This window comes from Nannospalax galili, unplaced genomic scaffold (genome assembly GCF_000622305.1).
Source record: "Nannospalax galili isolate Female #2095 unplaced genomic scaffold, S.galili_v1.0 scaffold397, whole genome shotgun sequence".
In the NCBI taxonomy this organism is placed as follows: Eukaryota; Metazoa; Chordata; class Mammalia; order Rodentia; family Spalacidae; genus Nannospalax; species Nannospalax galili.
The window spans coordinates 585,815-593,272 of record NW_008341879.1 but is presented as its reverse complement, the minus strand read 5'-3'; the positions used below and the strand labels follow the sequence as shown (position 1 = coordinate 593,272).

Below are 7,458 nucleotides of genomic sequence, written 5' to 3'. Positions count from 1 at the left end.
TTAAGGGTAAATCTAACCAAAGACATTAAAGATCTATACAATGAAATTTTCAAATCTCTAAAGAAAGCGATAAAGGAAGACACTAGGAAATGGAAAGATCTACCATGCTCAAGGATTGGTAGAATTAATATTATGAAAATGACGATCTTACCAAAAGCAATTTATACATTCAATACCATGACAGTCAAAATACCCACTTCATTCTTCACAGAGATTGAAAAAAATCATCCTAAAATTCATATGGAATCACAAAAGACCCCAGATAGCCAAAGCAATCTTGGTCAAAAAGAACAGCGCTGAGGGAACAGCATACTAGAGCTCAGATTATATTACAGAGCTATAGCCATAAAAACATCATGGAACAGGCACAAAAATAGGCACATAGATCAATGCAACACAATAGAAGACCCAAACATGAGTTCATGCAATTTCAGCCACCTGATATTTGAGAAAGGTACCAAGAAAACTTAATGGAGGAAAGACAGCATCTTCAACAAATGGTTCTGGCAAAACTGTATCTCTACCTGTAGAAGAATGAAATTGGGTCCATATGTTTCACACTACACAAAAGTCCACTCCAAATGGATCAAATACCTCAATGTAAAACCTGAAACTCTGAAACTGCTAGAAGAAAATATAGGCAGTACCCTCCAAGATATAGGCATAGGAAAGGACTTTCTAAATCAGACATCAGATGATCAGGCATTAACGTGAACAATCAATAAATAGGACCTCATTATACATACATACATAATTCTGTACAGGAAAAGAAACAACCAAGGAAGTGAAGAGGAAACCCACTGAGTGGGAGAAAATCTTTACCAGCTACACATCAGAGAGAGGGCTAATATCCAGAATACATGAAGAACTCAAAAAACAAAGATGGGTGATAGACCTGAAGAGAGAGTTCTCAAACAAAGAAATAAAAATGGCTAAGGAACACCTTAAAAGTCCCTAGTAATTAGAGAAATGCAGTTAAAAACCACTCTAATATTCAATCTTATCCCAGTCACACCCCAGTCACACTGACTAAGATCAAGAGAACAAAGGACACCAAATGCTCATTCACTGCTGATGGGAATGCAAACTTGTGTAACCACTGTGGAAAGCATTGTGAAGAACTCTCATTAAACTGAAAATGAATCTATCATTTAATCTGGTTGTAACACTCTTTGGCTTATACCCAAATGACTCATAGTACCCTACAGGTACCTATACATCCATGTTTGTTGCTGCTGTTTTTACAATAGCTAAGAATTAGAAACAACCTAAAGTTCCCACAAACTGACAGATAATGAAAATGTGATACATTTAGACAGTGGAATTCTACTCAGCAGTAAAAAAGATGAAATTATGAAATTTTCAGGTAAATGGATGGAACTGTTATACTAAGTGAAGTAACACAAATGCAGAAAAGCAAATGATGTATGTTCTCCCTCATTTGTGGAGCATACTATCAATCCCTTATTTATCCTGATGAAACACCAGGAGCCAGGAAAATTGAAAGGAAACATGGAGGTGAAGGAAAAGAAAACCCGAAAGAGGGGGATAGTAGAGAGGAGGGAACTCAGGAAAGAGCAGATGGCAGAGGCAGGTGTCATTGGGCTAAGGGTGGGAATAATGGGGGCTCTTGGACTGGGAAAGGGAGAAAGGAGGTCAGATGGGGTGAGGGGAGAGAGTACAGATGAATGGATCTTTGGGGCTAGGGAAGCCAGATGGAAATGTGTTGCCTTTGAAACCCCCTGAGAAATGCACATATGTCTGAACATTAGTACATATGTATACCAGAGGGCTGTATGGCAAGAAACACTGTGCCAGACAAGAAAGACCTCCCTTCAACTGATTGTTCAGAGTTGTCCAAGGTCTACTTCCAAAATAACACAGACTATTGCCAGAGTTCTTGGTTATCTTCAGGAACTTGAAAATAAGCCCCTACTGCTGAAGATAGGATATTCTTCAGACAACAGGACTTGGAGCAGTGAGGCAGGAACTGACCTGGAAGCCCAGTATCTGAAGTTTAGTTCTCATAGTTCTGGAGGATTCTATGCAAGCTGATAAAGGAAAAAAAATCTATCAATAGTCCAACCCAGCCTTAAAGCCTAATAACCATAATGACCAGCACAGCAGACAGCCTCTGTTGGTGCAGTAGTGGCACTGTTATCTAGGGGTCCTCTCAGTGGGAGTGAACTCACATGTCGCACTGTAAACACAGCCAAATACACATTGCTGGAGAGGTCATAGAGTCTAAAGAAAACCCTATCTTTGTCACATCTCTAGACAAATGAAATTTCTTACTATATGCTAACTATATTTACAGACAAGTATACTGCACACCATTCAGCAAAGAAGCTTCTCTTTATAACAGATGGAAGATACTGCAGAATCCCACAACTGATCAGACACAGAGAATATATGCCTGAGAGATGCCCAGTCCTAGGTGACATATCCACAGTTGAACCTCTACACCTAAGGCTCAGGGAACATAGCAGAACAGAGAGGTAGAGACAAAACTAGTGCATCCCTCAACTAACCAGTGAAGCTTCTTTATACAACAAAGTATGATGCACACACAAGGCCTCAAATGACCAAGTTTTAAAGAATAAGAGGCTAAGAGGCTGCAGCGTATGTGTCCCTGGATAGGACTCCTATATTAAATGTCTCCTACCCATGGCTAGGGACCATTGAGGAAGAGGGGGCATAAAGATTGAAAGAGCCAGGGTTTGTTCATAAACATAAGGAAGCAGAGTATTTCAGGCCACTGGAAGCTTGCACATGTGAACTTGTGGCAACGGTGGCATTGAGCACAGGATCCATGACGACACAATCAGACAAGGGCCCAGAGTGGAGCAAGGGATAAGTGTCAGCCTGGCCTTAGTCTGGGAACTATTGGAGGCTGATTGCTAACAGGTGAGGGAGAGTAGGCCTTGTCAATGATCTCTAGGTAGGCTGACTAGACTCCAGTGGATGAATTTGCACTAAAGGACATCTGGGTATAAATGTTTGACTTGATAGGATTTAACATGAATGGTGGCATTCATGAGGTCCAATGGGGGCAAGGAGGTCATGAATGAGGTTGGGGTTCTAAATTTGATTAAGACCTGTTGTATGAAATGTACAAAAGCTCTATAAAAAATTTTTACATCACAATATTGTTTATTTTGTGATTTTTGGAATACAAACAAAAAATGCAGATATGCAATATAGGAATACAGCTAAATGCAGAATGGTGACTTTTTTTCTCTTCAAGAGACCATGGTTCCCATTTCTAATGAACAGAGACTGAATATGGGTAGAAACAGGTTGATTTTTAGCCTCACTCTTTGTCTAGAAATGATCTTACAAATGCATTTCTCCCCCCTACTATTTTCAATAACATGTAAGTAAAAAGGGAATTAAAGGAAAGTTTCATTGCTGGTTCCCACCATGTGAAAGATGCTACATTCTACTTTAGCAAGGTCAATATATGGAAATATCTAAATTAAATGTTATTACAGAAATGAAGCAGTACTGAAATTCTGGCTAAAGGGGCACTCACTAAATGAAAATAATAATAAATATAGTTAAGGAATTCACAACAAACAAGCAAAAAGGCCGTTAAAAAATGTTCTAGGTGTACTGTGAGCATATAGAGTTTTTTTTCCCAAGTGTACTTTTAAACAATGAAAGTTTCAGACTAAAATTAGGCTGCACTGGATGGAACCTTAATTATCTAATTACTGTAGAGAAGCATAGTTTGCATCATATTATGGCAATTTATCCTGAATGAAAACCTTCCAGGGTCCTTTTATTTTGGAATATTGCATAAATATTCAAACCACCAGAACATCACTGTACAACACTAAAATATTTTCTTGCGTTAAACTGAAGACATCTTTTTTTTCGGTCTTTTTTGAGACAGGGTCTCCCTGTAGCCTCAGCTGTCCTGGAACTCACTATGTAGACCAGGCTGGCCTTGAACTCACAGAGATCCTCCTGCCTCTGCCTCCCAAGTGCTGGGATTAAAGGCGTGTGCCACCACACCCGGCTGACATCTTTTTAATTTAAAAAAGAAGGAAAAGAACATGTAGAAGGGTATTTAGAGCTGTTAATTTCTAAGTACACAACACCCCAGATAATTCAAGGCACCTTAATCTCCATCAAGAATAATAACAAAAAATAATTTTTGTCATGCTGTTAAATTCATCACTATGGATAAAATTGGTGCAAATTGGTTAAAACAGATACAACAAACACTGATTGATGCCCAAGGTGGCATACTGGAAACTAATACATAACTGATGATCAATAGAGTTTAAAAGATCTTGCCTTTCCTCTTGTCCTTTTCCAAGTTTCTTGGTGAGTTCTGCTGTTCTAAAATAAGCTGTGAGCTTCCCGCTATGCTTTCTCCTCCTCAGAGTGCTGACATTTCCCCTCTAATTATTTGTTATGTGCTTCCAAATTCTTTTTCATTTGTGCATGGAGCAGTTGGAGCTCAGCTTCAGAGTCCTTGAGTTTTTAAACTTTTTCTTTGACTTTCATCTCAAACACCAGTTCCATCTCCATCTTCCTCCTCTGGGCACATGCTCCCTTCTTTCTTCTGCCATTTGTGCCAGAGGGCTCCTAGTAAGCTGCCCTTTATTCTTGGTCTTATATACTCCATTGTAAGTCACAGCTGCTCGTTTACTGCTTCCGTAGTTCTCATAGTGTACATTATTAGTAACATCGTTCAAGTCTTGCATATGTGTTCTTATCAACATATTTCTTAGAACTGTAGAATCATAATGTTCACCATTTTCAGCTTCAGCCACACCCCAAAGATACTGCCTTCCTTTGACCCTTTTGTCATTGACTTCGATGATAGTATTACTGCCTACCACAGCAAGACGTAAATGATCCTTTATCTTTTTAATCAGCTTATTTTCTTCTTCATGATCTCTTTCTGGAAATTCATATATTTTAATTTTATGCTCTTGGATTTACTTTATTATTATCTGTTTTTAAACTGTTGGCATTCCTCTGGCATGAATGTGTCTGATTTGGCAATTAGTGGCATGGTACTCACTTTTCATGCAAATATTTCATAAACTTAATATGCAAAGGTTTAAGTCCATGTCCTAAAGGAACAGTGAAGTATAAACAACACTGCACCCTGTTATCAGGCGTCTGGTGCTTGTTCACTCCTGTTCACTGGAGAGATTCTGCCTTTAAGTAATCCTCAAATTTAGTTATCACTAAATTTGCATCTCCAAATCCTGGGGTGTCAACTACTGTGAGCAGCAACTGAATGCCACCGTCTTTGATTAAAACTTTGGATTGCTCCACCTGCACAATCTTTTTGATTCTATGGGAGGGACCTGGATACTCTGGAGAATACAGAGGAATAATGAGTTGATTAATGTTGACTTTCCCAGTCCAGAATCACCTACTGCCATAAATGTGAAGACAAGCCCTCTTTTCACCGATTTTTCTGTACACTTGATTTGGGAGCTTGGCAAATCCCACATAGCCTTCAAGGTTCTCTGGTTGAGCTATTTTGTAAACGAAAAAATTTTCATCACTTCAGTGTCCCATGGTGCTGTAGTTGATGCTCCTCTCCTCAGCAGCAGCAGATCACCCACTGACAAACATCCCCTCCACAACCAGGCCGGGTGCAGTTTCAATTTAAAAAATTGAAAAGAAACGACCCAAATTTACATCTTGCTGCATTTCCATTAGACCTATCATTAATGATGCTATTTAATACTGAAAGACATTGAGGATGACTGGAATTACTAGATACTGTGATTCCAAATTTAGTTGCTTGTTAATTGAACAAATTCGTGGTTCTCTATTTCTGTGAGTGGAAGAATGAAAAACCCAGTTCCTGCTCACAAGTTCTCACAGAGGATACAAGATCAAGAAATCTCAGGTACAATAATGTTAAGAATGATGTGCAAAATTATTAAAGCCTGATACTGCCACATTAATAGGATCAAGGAAGGCTTTCATTGTGAAAGCTTATTATTTACTTATTTTCAGTTATGCACATAAAGATGGACATATTACAGGAGGAGTTGAGATCATATTCTGAGATTTGTATGACAGTGAATACAGATATATCTAGACACATAGCTCAAACTTCACAACACTATTTTTTATGCTTAGGGTATCATAAATCATTCACTGGGCTTAACCAAAAACAGGTTTTCCAAAGCTTAACATCATATTCAAAAAATAAGGATTAATCTTTTTCTGTTACATTATTCTTTGATTATAGTCAGCCATCTGGTAGGTTTGAGTTATAGTCTATCAACATTGCTGGAAGAGGCAGAGCTCATAGCAAGTCTACTATTGCAGAACACTTCGTACTAGGATTGCAAGGTGCTATACACATGAACAATGCAAGTAGCAGGACTAAGAACAATTAAACGGGATTTGGGGGAGGTAAGTTTTATTTGAAAGTTAATGTTCCAGTGCTGCAGGTCAAGGGATCTACTAAATACACAATTCTCCCTCCATTGTTATTCAGCATTTTAGGCTCATCTCTAATCAGTTTATTAAAAAGTACAAGGCAGATATGAAATGAGCTGGTAGAGCAAGTATGTTATCAGAAGACATTTATTAATACAGAATGTTATCAAGATAGTTGAAAATATATTAAGTCAGAGTCTCTCAAGTGCCTGAGCACTGGCAGAAATGAGATACTTTCTACTACATTAACTCTTTCATGGTAACATTCAGTGAATTTCTTTATACCTCATATAACTGATTTCATCCCCAGAGACCCAAATTTCTCACTCAATGGTAGGTGCTGTTATTTTAACAGTAAGTTGTGAATGTTTTAAAATAACTAGTTGGCCCTTTGAAAATTTCAGTCTCTGTTCCTGTAACTCAACATCTAATATATATTTTTCAAATTTTATTTAATTTTTTATGTATATTTGTATTGCCTGCATGTAGCTGGGTGCACCCATGTTGTGCAATGGCCATGGAAGTCAGAAGAGGGCATCGGATCCCCTGGAACTGGAGTTAATGATGGTTGTTAGCCACCATGTGGGTGCTGGGAATTGAACCCAAGTATTTTTCAAGAGCAACCAGTGTTCTTAACCTCTGAGCCATCCTTCCAGCCCCCAACATCTAATATTGTTTTTAAAAGCATAAATTTGTATAAATTTGTACAAACATTAAATTCATAATGTTCAGCATCAGCTAGATTCTCAATCTTTCCTGATAATAGTAGCATCTGTTTAATCAACTTTCTCAAACATTTTACATAATACCTATTTTCTATTGGGTATAATAATATATAATAAACTACAGTTACATAACAAAGATGTACTCTGCTATAATTTTAGACATAAGAATCTGAATCCATCTACCATAATCAAGTTAATAGATGTATGAATCCAGCACTCTCAAAGACTTTTCTGCACCTCATGTTATTCTATCCCTTTTATCCTCTCCATCCATCTCCAGGCAAACACTGGTCTCCTTATGCTT

At 38.0% G+C, this 7,458-nt stretch overlaps 1 pseudogene; it reads right to left on the bottom strand.

Moving 5' to 3' along the window:
* Positions 1 to 4,291: 4,291 nt before the first annotated feature.
* On the bottom strand, positions 4,292 to 5,607 carry LOC103737754 (annotated as a pseudogene).
* Between the last annotated feature and the right edge of the window lie 1,851 nt (positions 5,608 to 7,458).